General features: G+C 46.3%; 1 protein-coding gene across 6 annotated transcripts in view; it reads right to left on the reverse strand.

Annotated features, from left to right (window-relative positions):
- TMEM218 (transmembrane protein 218) overlaps positions 1 to 20,160 on the reverse strand; it is a 245,422-nt gene that overhangs the window by 204,954 nt on the left and 20,308 nt on the right. For 2 of the 6 annotated variants that reach the window (XM_085645030.1, XM_085645029.1), the window contains exon 2: positions 586 to 713. The exons of 2 other annotated variants lie outside the window; for them this stretch is intronic. The gene's annotated coding sequence lies outside the window, so the exon portion shown is untranslated. Of the gene's footprint in view, positions 1 to 506; positions 714 to 20,160 lie in introns of those variants that run through there. 2 more of the 6 variants (XM_085645028.1, XM_085645033.1) reach the window with 2 other exon arrangements.

A 20,160-nucleotide genomic window follows, 5' to 3' on the forward strand; every position in this document is an offset into this window, starting at 1 on the left:
CATGGAAACCGTGCCATAATAACTCTGGAATCACCAGCCCCTCTTGGCTACACAAGTTACTCCCAGCTACCTGGGTCCAATTTTTCGCTATCTGAATTCCGCCCTGTATCACCCAGGGTCAAGCAAGATGCACCTTCCACACTCCTTCCAGATACTATGGGTGTTTTAGAAACCTCTCTAGCACTGGGAAAATATTGAACTAAAAAACGATGAGACTGAGTTGCCAACTCCGCCCAATCAGGATAGCTATGTCAGAAAAATTTGTGTCCTGTGAGTTATCAATAGCTATATTCACCTTAGCTAGCATCCGCTATCAAAAAAAGGTGACTTCCATGGGAATGCCTCCAAGGCCGCCTTATGGCTGATGCAGTTAAGGCATATAAAATAGGTAATATGCCAGTCCCTGTCAGTGGCAGGGTGCTCAAGTTATCTTTTTAGGCTTTTCCCTAGTTTTCCATGTGCCAAATGCTTTCGACTATGTTTTAGGTTTGTATATAATCTCTTACCCTCTGTGTGGCTGCTTCAGGAAGGACCTCTGCCCCGGTGATTCAGCAGAACTTCCAATCAATTACGGTGTCTACCCACCTTTCTTGTGCAAACGTGAATCTGTCTGAGTGGGGTCTCCTTCCTTCAACTGCAGTCCGGTACAAGGTTCCGATCCTCCTAGGGTGGCTCGCCAAAATATTGCTTGAGTTAAAATCCTTAGAAAAAAACTGAAGAAAAGAGGCGTTTGGCAAAACATGAACAGTTTATTTAATGAAATGTTCGGCAGGGAGAACAGTTACAGGCACAAGGTCTGAGGACTGACTCAATTTACAATCATTAGATGCCCATTCTATATGCAAAACATGATAGGTCTTAAAAGTTTCCGGTGTACCATATATGGTAAGGAATGCTGGTTGCTGCCTCTGAAGTAATAAATTAATGGTCAAATGGTTACTATAGGTGGGTCTGAAGCTTGTGTGGGCACAGTGTGGCCAGTGGACACCGCGTCCAGATGTCCGGCATGGGGAGCACATTGTCATTACTTGTGCTAGGTTCTGATAGGCTATGTGTTCCTAAATCATGTGGCATCTGACTTTATGGTGTTTTCAGGAGCGCATATACCCCCTCCCATGTGTGCTTTATTGGGACAATCTCCCCAGACCATTGTAATATCGCTGCGCTTATGTGTGTGATCGATCAATAGTTTCCTGCCCAACTGTTTGCCTGCCAGCAATGCACCCTCCCACCTGTGACTTATCAATCAGTAATCCCGGGCCTATGTTTCAGGGCCTGCTTGGCCACATATTTGCGAGTCAAGGTTGATGTGGAGTTTAAAATGAACGATTCCATTAATAAGTATAAGATTTCATTTTTATCGATGAAAGCATCAATTTCCATATTAAGATATCCACACCCAACACTCATTGCACTTACAGGGAATGCACCCAACACCCACTCCCTCATACTACACAGTCCTGCAACCACCCACACAACACTTTGCACTCACATGCCTGCTCCTCAACACCTGCGCACTCACCAAACATGCCACAGAGATCTTGGAATTGCTGCACGACTGTGCCCCAGTCCTACTTTTCCTCAAGGATACCTGACTGAATCTCACTTCAGCACATGACATTGCCACAACCACCCCACCTTACCCTGGCTACAAGATCACTAGCCAAGACATTCTTCACAAGCCCGGAGGTGGAATCTCCATCATCCACAAGAACGCTATCAGCTGCACCACCTCTGCAGACATGTCATCCTCCAATACAGAACACTTGTAGTTCAAGCTCAACATGAATTTCTACCTGGAAGACAAGGACTGGAATACCACTCTCAACACCCACCAACCCGAACAGGGCAACAGCCTCCCTAAAGGCAAAACGAATTTCAAGAATTGGATCACCTTCTGCAATGACTCCGTGGCTACCTTCAAACACAGCAATACAACAATATCTAGATCCAAGGCCAGTTAGTATACAGAGGAACTGAGACTGATGAAAGTCCACTTCGAACAAATAGGAGCAGAAGTGGAGATCAGCCAGGACAATGCAGACAGAAGCATGTACGAATCGCCCCGAGACGCTATCACCAAATAATCCGGACCACCAAATGTGCCGCTCTGGTGAACCGCATTGATACCAGTACCAAGAGAAACAAAAAACTCTTTGCCATTGTGAAAGATTCACCAGCGGCCGCCTCCAACTCAACCACTCCTTCGCAGGACCTCTGCAACAATCTTTCTCAATTCTTCAACAACATAATCACTGCCATATACAGCAACTACAACCTGCAACCAGACTGAACAGATCTCAACACATGTCTCCTGATCTTATCCAAAGAATAAATGCTAACCACATGACCCATCATATCCCTAGAAGAAACCACCATCATCATGTCCATCCATTCCGGGGCCCCATCGGACCCCTACCCCAACCAGGCCTACTACAGAAGACAGCATTCCTTCAGTGAATGCTCACACCCATTTTAAATGCCTCCACCTCTTCTGCGACCTTCCCAGATGCTTGGAAACACAGAACTGTCCTCCCATTGCTTAAGAAACCCTCTGCCCACCCTTCAATGCTTTCTAATTACAGACCGATCTCCCTGTTACCATTACCAGTTAAGATATTAAAGTAAATTGACTCCTCATCAAATACTTCAATGACCATCAACTCCTCAACACCACCCAGTCTGGTTCAGACCCAACCACTGAAGAGAAGTTGCCCTCATCACTGCCATGGGGGACATCTGCATGTCTCTGGAAGGAGACACGGTCGCCCTCATCTTTCTGGACCACACATCAGCATTTGACATGCACTCCCACCCATACACATTCAATGCCTTCACAGAATTGGAATCCAAGGGCACACACTGCAATATATCTGCTCCTTTCTGTCCAGAAGGACCCTGTCAACCTGGCACTATACACCATGGACACCTATGACCTCATCTACAGAGTTCTGCAAGAATCCTTTCTGAGCCCGACCTTCTTCGCCACATACATGATCTCTCTGACCAGCATTACTGCTCTCATGACATCAATGTCCTCTCCTACACCACGACACACAACTCATTCCTTTCCTCACTGACATCACAAGCAGTATCCGGATCAAGTTCAATGCCTGCATGACTGAAATCACCCACTTGTGGAAGACCAACTGTCTGAAGCTGCACACCAACAAGACCAAAACTGAGATCTTTCGGATAAGCACTTCACTGTGGGAGTCTGCCTCCTTGCCAACAGAGCTAGGACCGACCCCCCACCACCCACACCAAGAACCTTGGGATCGTCATCGACAGCAAACGCGACAAGACTTTCCAAGTCAACCCTTTCACCACCTCATGCTTCCATACCCTGAAGATGGTGAAGAAGATTTTCAAATGCCTCCCAATTAACATCTAGAAAACATCACACACCCTAGTCGCAAGCAAGGTGAACCATGCAAACACCCTCTATATTGGGATCAATAAAAAACTCAGCAGAAGGCTGCAGACCATTCAGAATGTGGCTGCCAGAATTACTCTCACCCTGCACTCACATCACACCACACCAGAAGGAGCTCTACTTGCTCCCCATATGCAAACAAGCACAATTCAAACTCCTCACCCACTCTTTCAAGGCACTACATAAAAATGGCCCAGCATACTTCAACAATAACATCTGATTTCACAAACCTTCCAGACACCTCCTCTCGTCTGTACACCTACTTGTGCACATCCCACACATACGGAAAACAGATCCAGAGGTAGCATGCACTCGTAAAACAAGATCGGCGAATGAGCCTTCTCCTACATTGTTCCAAAAGCATGGAATAACCTGCAACTATATGTAAGAGCCCCCTCCTGACTTTTAGAATTCCGCAAGATCTGGCTTTTTGAGTAGTCCCACTAGGACTAGGTTTGACTAGACTCACACCTGCTCACACCATGATATCCTCCCGGCTGATAGTGCACGCTACAAATCTGCATAACGTAGCAGGGTTATCTTGCATTAAGTTTCTAAGTGATACAGATGGTGTGGTCAGCCCAGGAGAAGGAGAAGAAGCTGATCATGCTATCTTGCAGAAGATGAGGTCACTATATTGGACAGAGATGTTTGTTAATCTTTGGTCATATGCATTTCATATAAATCAAATCAAATCAGGGGCATTTGTATCGCGCACATATCACTCACATAAGTCTCATGGCGCTTGCAGACAGCTCTGATAAACGGACCAGATCTAATTTGCATAAAGCCAGGTTTTCAACTCTTTACGGAATTTACTATGTTCTGGTATGCTACGAAGATGGAAAGGCATTTTGTTCCAGGACGATGGTGCCAAAAAGGAGAACGAACGGCCCCCTTGCCTGACGGTATTAATTCTAAGGGGAGTCAGCAATGCCGCATCGCTGGCGCGTAGTGTCCTGGACGGATGATACCACTGTAGCTTTGTTCGCCAGTATTTTGGACCAGTTCCATACATATACTTATGAGTGAGACATAGTATTTTAAAAAGGGCTCGCTTTTTTACCGGGAGCCAGTGGAGAGTATTTAGGCAAGCTACAGAGGGAGATCTATAAGGGCGGTCAAGAACCTACCTTGTAGCAGTGTTTTGTAGAACCTGAAGTTTATTTATGAGATCTTCATTTATTGACAGCAATAATGCATTGCCATAGTCCATTCTATTTATTTTCAATCCTTGTGTAAGGGGTTTACGCGCCTCCATGTGGAGCCATCTAAAAACCTTTCGAAGGCTGCGCATGACACCAAAACAGGTGCCAACGACATTGTTTACATGGCTCTGCATGGATAGACAGTCGTCCATATAGAAACCCAGGTTACGGACCATGTTCTTTGGGGCAGGACAAGGGCCAAGCCTGGAAGGCCACCTGTCATGTGACCAGTGGTTGATAGCTTTACCAAAAAGCATGATCTCTGACTTGCCCCCATTTAGCTGGAGATGGTTTGATCTCATCCAACTATCAACATTGGCAAGACAGTTTTTAAAACGTTGCTTGGTGTCATTTGGGTCGGGACCTAAGGTGATCAGAATCTGCGTGTCATCAGCGTAGGATATGACATCAAATCCATGAGATCTGATCACCTCAGCCAAAGGGGTCATATAAAGATTAAAAAGGGTGGGGCTCAAAATAGAGCCCTGAGGGACTCCCATCTTTACCAGTCTTTCACAGGAAACAAAGTTTCCCATCTGGACGGTAGTTGTGTGTTCTGATAGATAGCTGATAAACCATTTAAGAGCATTCCCCCTGACACCCACCTCCCAGAGACTTTGTTCAAGGATCTTATGGTGTCGAAGGCAGCAGACAGAAATAGCAGGACGAGGATAACCGATTGGTGTTTATCTAAGGCTAATCTGATATTATCAGTGACCTCAATCAATGCCGTTTCTGTACTGTGTGATGCTCTAAAACCGGATTGAGAGGGGTCTAAGAGTCCGTGGTTCTCCAGATGGTTTACCAGTTGCAGGTTTACAAGGGACTCCAGTATTTTCCCAAAATAGGGAAGTAATGAAATGGGTCGGTAGTTCAGAAGCACCTTAGGATCAGCTGTCGGCTTCTTTAGAATAGGTCTGACTCTGGCTACCTTCCAAACAGAAGGAAAATCCGCTTCGGAAAAAGATTTGTTAAAAAGTGCAATCAGGCCATCTAAAACTGTGGGTACCATTATAGAAAAGAATTTTGAGGGAAAAGGGTCGGCAGGAGAGCCAGATTTTATCTTTAGCATAGCTGAAGTGCCAGACTTGTGGTCACTTTCGATGAATTTATCTAAAAAACCTGGAGGGTCCAGTAAAAAACAAGGCAGTTCTTCAGGACAAGTATAATTAGGTATGGGAGAAAACGTCCGGTGGATATTCATAATTTTTTCTTCAAAGAATTCAGATAGAGAGTCTGTCCAGTTTTGGGATACAGACATAGTGGGCAAGTTTGTAGGAGCAGTAAATTCTTTTAAAATATGGAAAAAATCCCTGGAGGAATTTTCTGCCGTTGTGATCCGCTTCAGCAGAAAGGATTTTTTTGCCTGTTTTATTTCGTTCATATAGATATGATGCTGTTTTTTATAGCCTTCAAAGTCGGCAGGGCTTCTACTTTTCCGCCATAATCTTTCAGCCATTCTGCACGGACTCTTGATGGTTTTTAGTTGATCAGTAAACCAAGGGGCGGCTCTAGTCTTAGGTTTAACATTATGTAAAGGGGCAATTTTGTCTAGGGTGGTCAGAATGTCTTTATTAAATTGTAATGCCATTTGGTTGATACTAGCTGCTAAAACAATCTGATCAGGGCAGAAGTTTTTTTGAAAAAGGGAAGGGGTGACTTTGCGCCAGGATCTGCGCAAGACAACTTCGCTCTCTAAGTAAATTTTTTCTTTTAAAACAGTTGGAATGGCAAATTTCAATAGATGATGGTCGGTCCATATCAACGGTTCTGGGGGTTCCATAGATATTTCAGAGGCATTCGTGAATATAAGGTGCAATGTGTGACCGGCGCGGTGGGTAGGACCAACCACCAACTGAGCAAGACCAAGAGAGCTCATATTAGTAATTAATTTGTCAGTGTCTGGGTTTAATAGCATTTCTGCATTGTAATTAAAGTCTCCAATCAGAAAGAAATGATCAGAGGCCAAGACATGGGGCGCAATCATTTCTAATAGCTGGTTTGGGAAGTTTCCTTTTACACCGGGGGGTCGATGGGCCAATGCCGCTAACCAAGAACCATTTGAAAGGCCAGTGATCTTAACGATACATATTTCTAGTAGGGTGCTCATTATATTTTCCAAAATGGTGACCGTTAAAACATCTTTGTGGACAATTAACAGACCGCCCCCTCTTTTCTCTTTGCTATCAATTCGGAAGATTTTATATTGTGAAGGGAAGGCGACATGTACATCCGAAGAGGCGTGTTCCTGAAGCCAGGTTTCTGTAACGAAACATATATCAGGATCCTTTAGATCTAATACGCTCCATATCTCCATGGGATGTTTAGAGATGGAGCGTGCATTAAATTAGATCGCTCTAAGAGATCCGGGGGGCGTGTTATGTTGACTGAGGTCGTGAGAGCATTTTGGCGCATTATGGCCAATAGGCACAAAAGAACGCCTAATATCAGGGACCCTTGATAAGTCAGTTTCCCATACGCCATTACATTTATCTGTAAAGATATTCAAATCTTTTATTTCTTGACTTGTGTATTGAATGAAACCCCATATAAGACCTGCTGAACCCCCATCTAACCAAGTCTGAAATGATTCAAAGGAAAACATATGGTGCAATTCTCAGTTTTAGTAAGGGGAGATGTTGTTTCTACCACTGTAGAAGTTTAAACAGCAGAGGTACGTTCCTCTGCAGATGGTCCTCCTTCTTCTAGAATTGGAATTCCTTCACATTACTGCTTATGTTGATCTAAAGCTGCTAGTCATTTGGGTTTGCATTTGGACAGGTGTATACTTGGAGCTCTATTAAAAATCTATGAGACATTCTGAGAATGGATGACTTCAACATTCTTTCATGATTTGCTTCTATAAGATGATTGTTGTTTAAGCTTGGTCTTGCTCTATATTGGTTTAACAAGGCACAGCATCAAAGAGATGCAAAATCTAAGGTAAAAAAGCCACACTGGGATGAAGTTTGGAAATATGAGGTTGTGGTGTGGAAATGCATCATAAGGAATTAAAATTCAAAGGCGGTAAACAGGAGTATCTTGATGTAATCTGACAGCTGATTTACAAGACTTTGTGTAATAAATTAAGATTGAGGACCCTGCCCATTTCCACAGTAAAATTCTACTGGACCCTGTCAAAAAATCTCTTGTAGATAGCTACCCTGCCTGCATTACCAGTAAAAAAAGAATTGTGTTAACAGCTTATCTGCCTTTTCATACAAGTCACAGGTCATATTGGTTAAACTCCCTGCTTTGGAATCATAAGGTCAGCGATGTCGGTAATGCTGAATGCTTTTGTCAGTCAACAACCAACCTAAGTGTGATTATTAAGGTTTCAAAATTCTTGAGAGCAGCCTGGGAAAAGAGCAAGACTCATAAAGTTATTGGCATGATGTTGCTAATAGGTGCTAGAACCCTTCCCTTGGACTTCCCACGCTGCTCTTATGTCTACTATAGCTTTAATACAAATGTTAACAGCACTATTAATCTTTTGTGAGCCCTTCTCAACCAACTGCCACAATTCTTGTCAGAGTGAACCACAAAAGTCAGTAAATTAACCTTTGCTTACCCCTCTGGTAGCTTGGTTCGAAAGCAATGAGGCTTAACTTAGAGGCAATCTGTAAAGTATTTATGCAGCACGCAAAAAGCAATAAAGTGAAAACACAACACAAGAAAAATCCTACACTAATTTAGAAAAGAAGAGTAACATTTCAGGAATAACATTTCTTTTTTTTTGTTTGTTTTACATTTATTAACTTTATTTCGGCTGTATGCCATAAAAGTAAGAAATACATTTGTATGATATGAATTACACCCCATGAAATATTGAAAAGCATATACATACAGTAAACGTAAAACAGGATAAAAATGGATATGAATAATAAATACATACATTTTAAATAAACAGACATCTAGAGGCACATCGTTTGCCTAATCTTCCATATTGCAAATAAGAAACGGTGTACAGCGATAACCAAACTTTGCCTAACCCCTGTTTTTAAAATTTGGAAAGTGATTAGATGATCCCTGGCACCTAGAAGGTGATAAACAGGAATAATCCATGTTTTCCTATTTTTGACATAAGCAGGGCGGAAAAACAGAACATTTCCATCTGCCTCCCCATCTGCCCCACAACTAAAGCAGGTGTATCCTGTATGGCTCTGTTTACTTACCCATTTGCCAGTAAAAGAGGCTATTGGTAGGGTGCTGTAGCTAAACTGCATGTACAACTTTCGAGCCAAGGGAGGCTCCATTTCATCTAAAAACTGTTCCAAGCTGTAGTCCACCTAATCATAAGGAAACAGTCAGTCAGGGAGCCATGTGAGGAGAATGCCAGCATTTGGTCCATTTTGTATTGCCGGTACCTCCTCTTTAACAGTGACTTACTGACTGTCAGAGTGACCCCTGGTTCTATCCACAGATCCGCACACCCTACTTTGGTCAAAGTATCTTTGATATATTTTATCCAAGGTATGCTTCCCGATCCTGAGATCCCTAACACTTTTTTTAGGCCAGCTCAATAGGAATACAGTTCTGGCGAGGTCCTGATCCATCTCCAATAAAGAAAGGTCCTGATCCCCACCCCCCCCCTCCGCGATAGGCCTTACTCCCAGGTCAAGTCTAAGTGGTAGTAGTGGTGTTCTATTTGGTAGTTCCAATAGCTGACGTAAGAAGCAGTTCTTACTAACAAGCAAGGCAGAAATATCCCTATGCCCCCAGAGCTTGGGATCAAAACGACAAAAATAGAATCAGTAGAAATGTTAAAGCTTAAAGTTAAGACCTGCCGCACTGGAGCGCGGATTGGCTACACAAAGTGGATTGGGCCCAGTCTCGGCTTACCTTTGGACGTGGGAGAATTTTTGAAGAAACATGTCTGAAAAGGTAAAGTTCAGAAGGGCAAGGCAGTCAGCAGTGCCTGAGGAGGAGGAGGGGTTCTCAGGGAGCCACTGGACGAGGTTGCTGAGAAGATTTCTTCATTTTGACTCCGTTTTTTTGGGAAGTCAAAGATCTCCAGCAGAACAAGGCTACAGGCTGTAGCTGACAAGAGTTCCATGAGTTGGCTACCACTGCTGTGAAGAAGAACATAGCGGGAGCCGAATAGCGATGCACCTTGGGTGGATCGACAAATGAGCGGTCTCTTCTTTTTTTCTCAGAGTTCTTTTGGGCTATTTTCTAAGTCCAAAGTTTAGTTTTTTGGCTTGTTGAGCTCCTTTATCACCACTCCCAAGTGTCCTAGGCTGGGTGGGCACCATTTGGAGGGTTAGGGCTCACTCTAGCTTTGTCCAGGTGCAGGCTCAATATGGTTGGAGCCTTTTTCCCTTCCTGTTGCTCTGAGCAGGAGGTCAACCTACTAGCCCTTGGAGTCACTCTGGGAGTCCTAGGTTCAAGTACAAAAAGCAGATCTCAAGCATCAGGGCAGTCCTCTAAAGACACAGGGCAGGCTTCAGGCAGCAAGGCAGACCTCTTGGAGCAACAGGGTAGTCCTCTGAAGTACACAGCAGGCCTCAGACAGCAGGGAAGTCATCTAAGAGTCCAGTAGTGAACTGAAGAGTGGGTCTAAGAGTCCTATTTTTATATCCGGTATCAGCTTTGAAGTGGAAGAAAAGTCTGGAAATTCCCTATCAGATGGTTCTAGAATTTCCTGCCTCAAGGATGTCTGGAGTAACACAAGGCCAGCGTGAAGTTGTGTGTGCGGTGAGACACCTCTTCTGAATTGCAAGTGGGGGCTGTGCAACCCCACTTCTCCCAGCCTAGCCCATCCTGCCAACACTCAGTCCCCCTTTGTAACACTGTCTGGGAGAAATACACAAAGGCCAATTGGCAACGGGAGCCAGATCATAGGCTGCAGGCACCAAATAGAATGCCAACTTTCTAAAAGTGGGATTTACAGAATTGTGAACTACAGTCCAACCACCATGAAACAGGATTTTAAATTGCAATTCTTTACAGGCCAAATTTGACAGTGATAATAAGTCATCATTTATTAAATGTAATACGATACCCCAATGTTATCCTATGGGTGAGGTAGGTCTTGCAGTAGTGTAAAACGAAATTTAGGAGTTTTCCACTACAAGGACATATAAACCTTAAATGACCATGTCCAACATTTCTTTAAAACACTGGATCTTGCCCTAAGGGCTATTTAGGGCCTACCCTAGGGGTGACTCAGATGTATTAGAAAAGATGCTTTAGGCCTGGCAAAGGTGTTATTTTGCTAAGTTGAATTAGCAGTTTAAAACTTCACATACGATGCAATGTAAGGCCTGAGACTTGTTTAAAAGCAATACTTGAGTGGGTGGCACAATAAGTGTTGTAGGTAAACTAGTAACTCCAACGTTCCCTTTATTCAACTATAACTATCCTGCTCATGATTTAGCAATGGTAATATTAACATAATAGTGTGTGGCTCCTAATTACATTTGCATACCCCTGCGAAGAAGCCACACTGTGCTTCAATATATTAGATTGCTTCTTTAGGTATCTTCTGCATCTGAAGAACTAAAACTGGAAAAGGAGCAAATTTTAGAGCAACTAGGGTCTAGATTCTGGTGGAATACGAGGATCTGCAAGATTTTGTAGCTCTAAACTAGTATACTTGTTAGTATGCCAGAGCACATATGATTGTACAATGAAATAATGGTTGGTAGACCCATACCACAAAGGTGTGTTTTTGCGTTAACTGGATAAAAAGTATTACTTTTATACATCACTTCATACTTCCACCCCAATTACCAGACACACAAAGGCACAATTTATAAGCGTAGTCGAGATGCAAGAAGTGAATCCCTCTTCTTTTATTTTTTAATGTCCTCATGCACCTTGGAGTCAGATCTCTGGGGGCCCCCTCAACCAGTGCCTGCCAGAGATATTCGTTGAAACCCAAGGATCATCACATCCCATAAAACCTCTCCCTCCGTTATCTGCTCTTGCCATATGGCAGACTGCAGACCACCCCGGAGAGGTATAAGGACAAGACATGTAAAAGGCATAATAATTGGACGTGTCTTTGCCCCGGATGGGTTCCTAACATTTAATGATCTAGCCAATTTAGAATAGGGGATCAAAATGAATTTCTTTTTTTTACCAATGCTGTGTCCAACCTGATGATATATTTCACAGAGTTTACCCAGTCTGCTTCGGTTAGAGGTAGGTTGTTTATCCATTTCTTGCAAATCTCTCTCCAAGCAAGAAGGATCAAATAAAAAAATGTCTTTTTTTCATCATTTGACAGATTCTCGTGCTGCGGTGGAACCCCAAAGAGCCCAGCTTACCTGAAGTGCAGTGCCAAGTAGAGTTGAGATGCATCTACTCACATCGTCCCAGAAATGTTGGATCACAGGACACTCCCAAAATATGTGGCTATCGTCCTCTTTCTCTAGGCTATATTTTGCACACTTCGGCGTTGTTCCTTTGCCCAACTTGGTTAACTTAAGGAGTGTCCAATATACCCTATGTAGACAAAAGATGTGGTTCCCCCTTAAATCTGCGGGACGCACAATGGAGTACAAAATATTAAAAGATACTTGCCATAAATCTTCAGGCTGCATCCCCGGCAAGCTCTTTCTCCACAGGTCAACTGGAAGTCTGAAAACACCGTCCGTTAGATCCACCAGTAACCAGTACCATCTGGCCACCTCCTTCTTCCTTGGCACATCTCACATCAGCCTAAATTCTAGTTCATTTGAGGAGCCTATCTCCACCGCAGCTGACTGATACCAGCTTTTGACTTGAAGGTATTTAGACCTCGAAATGTTACTGTTAGTTATCTCTGTCCATTTAACCCAGGAAACTAACTGTCCATCATCTGATCCCATCTCATCACTCCTGCTTGCCTTAATGGGGCAGCCAGATTGTTCTTAGTCCACTCAGGGGAAACAGGGGCATTTCATATTGGGGCCAGCCCGCTATAATAGGTGAGTTTTGTCTCCTTTCTGATCTTATACCATACCTCTGCCAGACTCTGTAAGACCTTAAGTCTCACTTTTTAAAAATACTTAGGGTCTTCAAACTTAAACATAAATCCTTGTTTTCATCCCGCAATATCTGATAACATTGACCTAAATATTTTGCCATTTTCCGAGCCATCAGGTTCACTTAAAAGCACCTTCCCATTCCTCCAAAGAAAATCCTCGGTGTAATAGAACAGGTCCAGCAAACACAGACCCCCCTGGTCTCTCTTTCTTCGTATCTTTTTCCAGGCAATCTGAGGACCTTTTGAAGCCCAGATAAAACTATTGATCTTAGCCTGCATTTTTTTGAGCCACTCCACATTAAAGGTCAATAGAATCGCCTGGAATAGGAAAGTAAATTTGGGGAGAATTGACATTTTTACCATATGTACTCTTCCTAGCACAGTCAAGGGTAGATGCGATCAGCTTAGCATCAGGTTGCATGCTTCCTTCGTCACCCTGGAGAAGTTTGCCTCCAGGAGATCTTTATTACCTTGGGTGATCCTTATGCCTAAATATCTCATCTCTCTTTTGACGGTGTTAGGGTTTGTATCTAAATTCCAAGCCATAATCTCTGTTTTGGCCCTATTTACTGCATAGCCTGCAATGCAGCCAAACTGTAAAGTTAAATCGTTTAGTAGCAGAACCGTTGCTTGCATGTCTGAGGTATATACCATCAGGTCATCTGCATATAAGGCCACCTTTATCTCCCAGCCGTTATACCAGGAAGGAAGTATTCAATTTTCTTTCGTACTCTTTGTTGCCAAGGGTTCAATATATAGATTAAAAAGCAGAGGAAATAAAGTGCACCCTTGTCTAGATCCCCTCGAAATAGTGAAGGGCGTAGAAAGATTTTCGTTTACCAAAACTCTGGCTCTGGGTTCTCGATATATCTTTGCTATGGTCCTACAATCGTTTTCGCCTAGATTACACATCTTCAATATTATCTGCAAATAGGCCCAATTTACACGATCAAATGCCTTTGTAGCATCCAGCATGATATCTGCAAGAGGGGCCCATAGGTAGTAGCTATATCAGCTGCCCCTACCAAGTTATGTGTCAATTCATGTATCCCCCTTCCTCTTACAAACCCTTTCTGATCTTTATGCAGAAGGCCCCCCACCATACCATTCAGCCTCTCTGCCAACATTTCTGCAAAGATTTTCTAATAACAATTTAGTAGGGGAATGGGTCTGTAAGAGTTGCATACATTTACGGGCTTTCCAGGTTTAAGAATTAGTTACTATGGTCTCATTCCAGGACGCTGGCATTTCTGCTCCCTTCTCAAAATATTCAAAAACAGCTTTGTCATAAATGCCAAAAGGACCTCTTCCAGTAGTTTGTATATTTCTAATGGACACCCATCCGGACCTGCTGCTTTGCCCGACTTCCCTGCCCTAATTGCAATCTTAGTTTCTATAGGAGTGATGGTGCTATTAATCATTTTGTTGCTGCTTTCACTGATGCTACATGGGGCACCCTGATCCAGCCAAGTCTTTACTTCCTCCTCCGTAACTCCCATTCCTTCCTGCAATAACTCCCCAAAATATTTGTGCAATGCTTCCTCTATTTCTTTGCCATTAGTAAAAAGTCTGCCAGATGTCTCACAGCTAATTTCTTTTATGAACCCCTTGTTTGTTCGGACTTGACTTTCTAGGTTAGTAATTTCCCACAAACCTCTCCATTTTCCTTAATCTGTCTTCTACTACTCCAGAGAGTTCCGTTTGTGAGGCATGAAGAGAGGTTTGTAGTTTTGCTTTCTCACTCTCCCCTGCAGCAAGTAATAGCTCCTGTTCCTGCAACTGAATACTACTTTTAAGCTTCCCTAGTTCTGCTATTAACTTTTTTGTTCTTAAAGCTTGTATGGAAGTTATTTCCCTTTCAGAAAACCTTATAAGCATCCCATATTATCCCCTTTGGGGCGCTATCTGCATTAATGTAGGAAACTTCCTCGGTCTCCAGTCTAAGCTTTTTAGTGGCTTCCTCATCCAGCAGCAGAGAACGGTTCACAGTCCACCTCCTCTGATTTAAACTTGTAAATAGGGACTAGTGTTACCGCAGAGTCATCTGACAGATGGACCCCTACATGGGTAATATCCTGCACAAACTCTGTAATCCTCTGATCAATTAAAAAGAAGTCAATTCTCGATTGGTGCCCATTTTTCTTGTTATTGTACGTAAACCCCTTCCTGGCTCCCTTCTTCTCCCTCCATATATCACACAATCCCAATTGTTTATTGGAGACTTTCATTAAGGACAACATCTTACTATTTATAGCTGCCCTGCTGTTAATCGAGCGGTCCAATATGTTGTCTAGGATCACATCACAAAAATACTGCTGCTGACCATAATGACCTAAATAATCTTCGCCCTATCTCTATCCCTCCATTTCTCTCTAAGGCCCTTGAAAAATGCACCCTGCTCCAATTAGATAAACACATTGACACATTCAATCTGTTGGACTCTTTACATTCAGGCTTCAGAAAGGGCTGTAGTATTGAAACGGCCATGCTCAATATAATTGATGACATCCATCACTACCTCGACAAGGGCAAGTCCTCCCTTCTCATTCTCCTTGATCTCTCTTCTGCTTTCGATACTGTTAACCACTCTACTTTACTTAACACTCTTAAAGATCGTTTTGGCCTCAACAGCTCAGTCCTCAAACGGTTCACCTCCTTTTTCCAACACAGAACCCAGCAAATTAAAATCCACAACTGCCTTTCCAAACCTATGCCCACCTCCCTGGGTGTCCCCCAGGGTTCTATTCTCTCCCCCCTCTATTCAACCTCTTCATGGAACCCCTCACCCTTATTCTTAAGCAAGCGGTAATCAATTACTACCTCTACGCCGATGACACTCAACTTTATTATAAAATTCAATCCCGTTCTGGCGTTCTTCACCTCAATGACGCCTTGACTAAGATTCCATCCTGGTTCTACTACAACCACCTCAAACTCAACCCTAAAAAAGCTGAAATCATTCTTTTCTTCCCTAAAAACAACTCACTCCCCATTCAATCTTGGATTTCTGACCTTACAGCTCTCAACTGCTCTCTCATCATATCCAACTCAGTTAAATCCCTCGGAATTAACATTGACCAGAACCTTACTCTTATCTCCCACATAACAAATTCGGCCAAAAGCGGTCTCTTCACTCCCCATCACCCCAAGAAGATAAAACCCTTCATTCCTGCTCATGACTTTAAATTAGTCATCCAATCACTGGTCCTGTCGAAAATTGACTATGGTAATGCTATTCTCTCTGGAACACCTAAAGCCCACTTAGCCCCAATCAAATCTGTGCTTAACCTCGCTGCTAGGCTCATTACCGACTTCAAACGGTTCGATCACATCTCCCCTGCCCTCAAAGCCCTCAATTGGCTTCCCATTGAAGGCAGATCTACTTACAAGACCGCTTGCATTACGCACAAAGCCCTGCATCTAAACACCCAGCTGTATCTCTCATATAAACTCCACAAAGCGGGCTGCTCTAGAGAGATGAGGAGCTCCAACACTCTTGTTCTTGTCCCTCCTCTGTTAAACAAGAAATCTACACAATCACTCTCCTTCTCTGGAAATGCGCCTAACATCTGGAATTCCCCCCCTAAAGAACTTTGGTGCAACCCCTCCTACTTCAGCTTCAAAAAAGAACTCAAACTACACCTCCTCACCAAATACTGGGGTCCTTACCCCCTTCATCGGGCACTTATCCCAACTCAGCTTTCTACTGTTTAGGGTCCCCCCTACTGATCTCCTGACTCCCTTTCTCCCCCTCCTTTCACACCTTCCTTTTTTCTATTACCTCTCTCCCACTAATGCCTCTCATTGGCCCTGCTTAGACCTACTTGGTATTTTCTTACCCACCCCCATCCATAGCTTCCCCTCATTCTTACATCCTAACCCCCTTCTCTATCCTTTCCTTTTCACGCTAGCTTAACTTCGCATTACTTGCTGTAGCCTATTGAAATTTATGTAATTAGATTGTGTAAAAATAGCGTTGTTTTTAATTGTTTTAATTGGTTTTGAATGCTACCTCATTGTTCTTTTGCTTTATTGTAAGCCCCCCCTTTTGCTTCCTGTATCCTTGCGTGCTTGTGCTCCCCTCTCCCCCCTTCTTGCATTTTGTATCCCCGTGTGATTGCGCCCCCCCCGTTTATTGCCTTCTGTACCCCTGCAAGACTGTGCCTTCTGTCCCACTCGCCGTTTTCCCCCCCCCTCGCCGTCCGTTTTTCCCGCTTTTTTGAGGCCGCCTCGTCCTTTAGGCCTCTCTGCGCCGCTTCTTCCGCCTTCGCCTTTTGCCGCTTTTCCCGCCTACCCGCCCTCCTCCCGCCTCCCAGCTCACCCCGCCCCCCCGGCTACCCCCTTATATGGCGGCTGCTGCGAGGTAGTGGTAGTGACCCTTGACCTCAGGGTAGGTCGCTCCCCTGTCCCCGCAGCGCCACCAGCTCTTGTGTGTTGCCTTCTCCTCCTTCTGCTTGCTGATCCGCCTGTTACCCCCTCTGCCTGCTGTATCCTGTGTGCTTGTGATCCCCTGTTTGCATTCTGTACCCCAGTGTGATCGCGCCCCCCCTTTTGCTTCCTGTATCCTTGCGTGCTTGTGCTCCCCTCTCCCCCCTTCTTGCATTTTGTATCCCCGTGTGATTGCGCCCCCCCGTTTATTGCCTTCTGTACCCCTGTAAGACTGTGCCTTCTGTCCCACTCGCCGTTTTCCCCCCCCCTCGCCGTCCGTTTTTCCCACTTTTTTGAGGCCGCCTCGTCCTTTAGGCCTCTCTGCGCCGCTTCTTCCGCCTTCGCCTTTTGCCGCTTTTCCCGCCTCCCAGCTCACCCCGCCACCCCGGCTACCCCCTTATATGGCGGCCGCTGCGAGGTAGTGGTAGTGACCCTTGACCTCAGGGTAGGTCGCTCCCCTGTCCCCGCAGCGCCACCAGCTCTTGTGTGTTGCCTTCTCCTCCTTCTGCTTGCTGATCCGCCTGTTACCCCCTCTGCCTGCTGTATCCTGTGTGCTTGTGATCCCCTGTTTGCATTCTGTACTCCAGTGTGATCGCGCCCCCCCTTTTGCTTCCTGTATCCTTGCGTGCTTGTGCTCCCCTCTCCCCCCTTCTTGCATTTTGTATCCCCGTGTGATTGCGCCCCCCCGTTTATTGCCCTCTGTACCCCTGTAAGACTGTGCCTTCTGTCCCACTCGCCGTTCCCCCCCCCCTCGCCGTCCGTTTTTCCCGCTTTTTTGAGGCCGCTTCGTCCTTTAGGCCTCTCTGCTCCGCTTCTTCCGCCTTCGCCTTTTGCCGCTTTTCCCGCCTACCCGCCCTCCTCCCGCCTCCCAGCTCACCCCGCCCCCCCGGCTACCCCCTTATATGGCGGCCGCTGCGAGGCCGCGCAGCGGACGCGCCGCAGGCGCGCCTAAGGCAAGCTCGTCTGCGCCAGTCCGCGCCTGGACCACGCCCAGCGCCCGAACCCCTGGTCCCCACCCCCTCCGCCTGACCTACGACTCCGCCATCCTCACCAGCCTCAACCCCGGCCGCACGCCGGGCTGCTACCGCGCCACCCCGAAACGGACCCACGGATCCTTCACCTGCAACAACTGCCGCTTCTCCTGCCATCGGACCCACTCCGCTCCCGCCGAGAACAACGCCCCCGGAAACAACCTCCACTGCATCCTGGTCAACACCCGATCCGTCCACAGGCACGCCATCGAACTGTGGAACCTCATCAACTCTACGAACCTGGACATCGCCTTCCTCACCGAGACCTGGATGAACCCCTCCTCGGCACCCGACATCGCCATAGCCATCCCCGACGGCTATAAAATCATCCGGAGAGACCGCACCAACCGCATCGGAGGAGGCATCGCCATCGCGCACAAAAACTCCATCCGAGTCACAACCGACACCGACAACTCATTCCCCGACGCCGAACATCTCCACTTCACGATCCACAGCGACCCCAAGACCACCCTCAGAGGCACCCTCATGTACAGACCACCAGGACCTCGCTCCAAGTTCACCGAAGACATCGCAGACTTCGTCAACCCTCACGCACTCTCCTCCACCGACTACATCCTCCTAGGAGACCTCAACTTCCACCTAGAGAACCCCACCGACAACAACACCACCGCCCTCCTGGACAACCTCGCCAACCTGGGACTGAACCAGCTTGTCAACACCCCCACCCACTACGCCGGACATACACTCGACCCCATCTTCTCCTCCAGCAGACACGTCACCTTCAACCACACCACCGAACTCACCTGGTCGGACCACAGCTGCGTCCACTTCAGCTTCAAGAAGACCACCGTGCATCACCACACTCAGCAACCACCAAGAAGACACTGGAACCGTATCACCACAGAACAGATCGCAGCAACCCTCTCCCAGAACCAACCCACCGACACCACCGACCCAAACGAAGCCGCCAACAACCTCACCAACTGGCTCTCCGACTGTGCAAACCTCCTGGCCCCCCTGAAGACTCAAGCCAGCACCAACAACCACAAGAAAAACTCATGGTTCACCCCCGACCTCAAAGACTCCAAGAAAGAATGCCGCACCCGAGAGAAGACGTGGCGCCTCAACCAGACCGAAGAGAACCTTTCAGCTCTCAAGGACGCCACCCGCCAACATCACCAACACCTCCGCGCCGCACGAAAAACCGCCTACCGGAATAGACTGGACAACAACGCCCACAACAGCAAGGAACTTTTTTGCATCATCAAAGAGCTCTCCAACCCGGACGCAGAAAACAACTCCATCCCTCCATCACAGGACCTCTGCGACTCCCTCGCGACCTTCTTCCACCAGAAAATCACCAACATATACAACAGCTTCCCGACCACCGACGCGAACCCCCCCCCCCCAGAACCCGCCAACAAGATCACCACCATCCTCAACTGGAGCCCAACCACCACCGAGGAGACCACCCGCGCCATGAATTCGATCCACTCCGGCTCCCCATCAGATCCCTGCCCGCACCACATCTACAACAGGGCCGACGACATCATAGCACCACACCTTCGAGACGTCATCAACGCCTCCCTCACCACCGCCACCTTCCCGGAGAGCTGGAAGCACGCAGAGCTCAACGCCCTCCTGAAGAAGCCCACAGCAGACCCCACCGATCTCAAAAACTTCAGACCCATCTCTCTCCTGCCGTTCCCCGCCAAAGTGATTGAGAAAATTGTCAACTCTCAACTCACCAACGCCCTGGAAACCCACGACTCCCTCGACCCCACACAGTTCGGTTTCAGAGCCAACCACAGCACCGAAACCGCCCTCATCGCAGCCACGGACGACATCAGAGCCCTGACCGACAAGGGTGAGACCGTGGCCCTCATACTACTGGACCTCTCTGCAGCCTTCGACACGGTCTGCCACCGCACCCTGATACGACGCCTCAGCAACCCCGGCATCAGAGGCAAGGCCCTCGAATGGATCATCTCCTTCCTCTCCGGCAGGACCCAGAGAGTCCGCCTCCCCCCCTTCAGATCGACAGCCACGGAAATCATCTGCGGCGTAACCCAAGGATCTTCCCTCAGCCCCACTCTCTTCAACGTCTACATGACCCCCCTG

Source organism: Triturus cristatus, chromosome 3_1 (genome assembly GCF_964204655.1).
Source record: "Triturus cristatus chromosome 3_1, aTriCri1.1, whole genome shotgun sequence".
Lineage (NCBI taxonomy): Eukaryota > Metazoa > Chordata > Amphibia > Caudata > Salamandridae > Triturus > Triturus cristatus.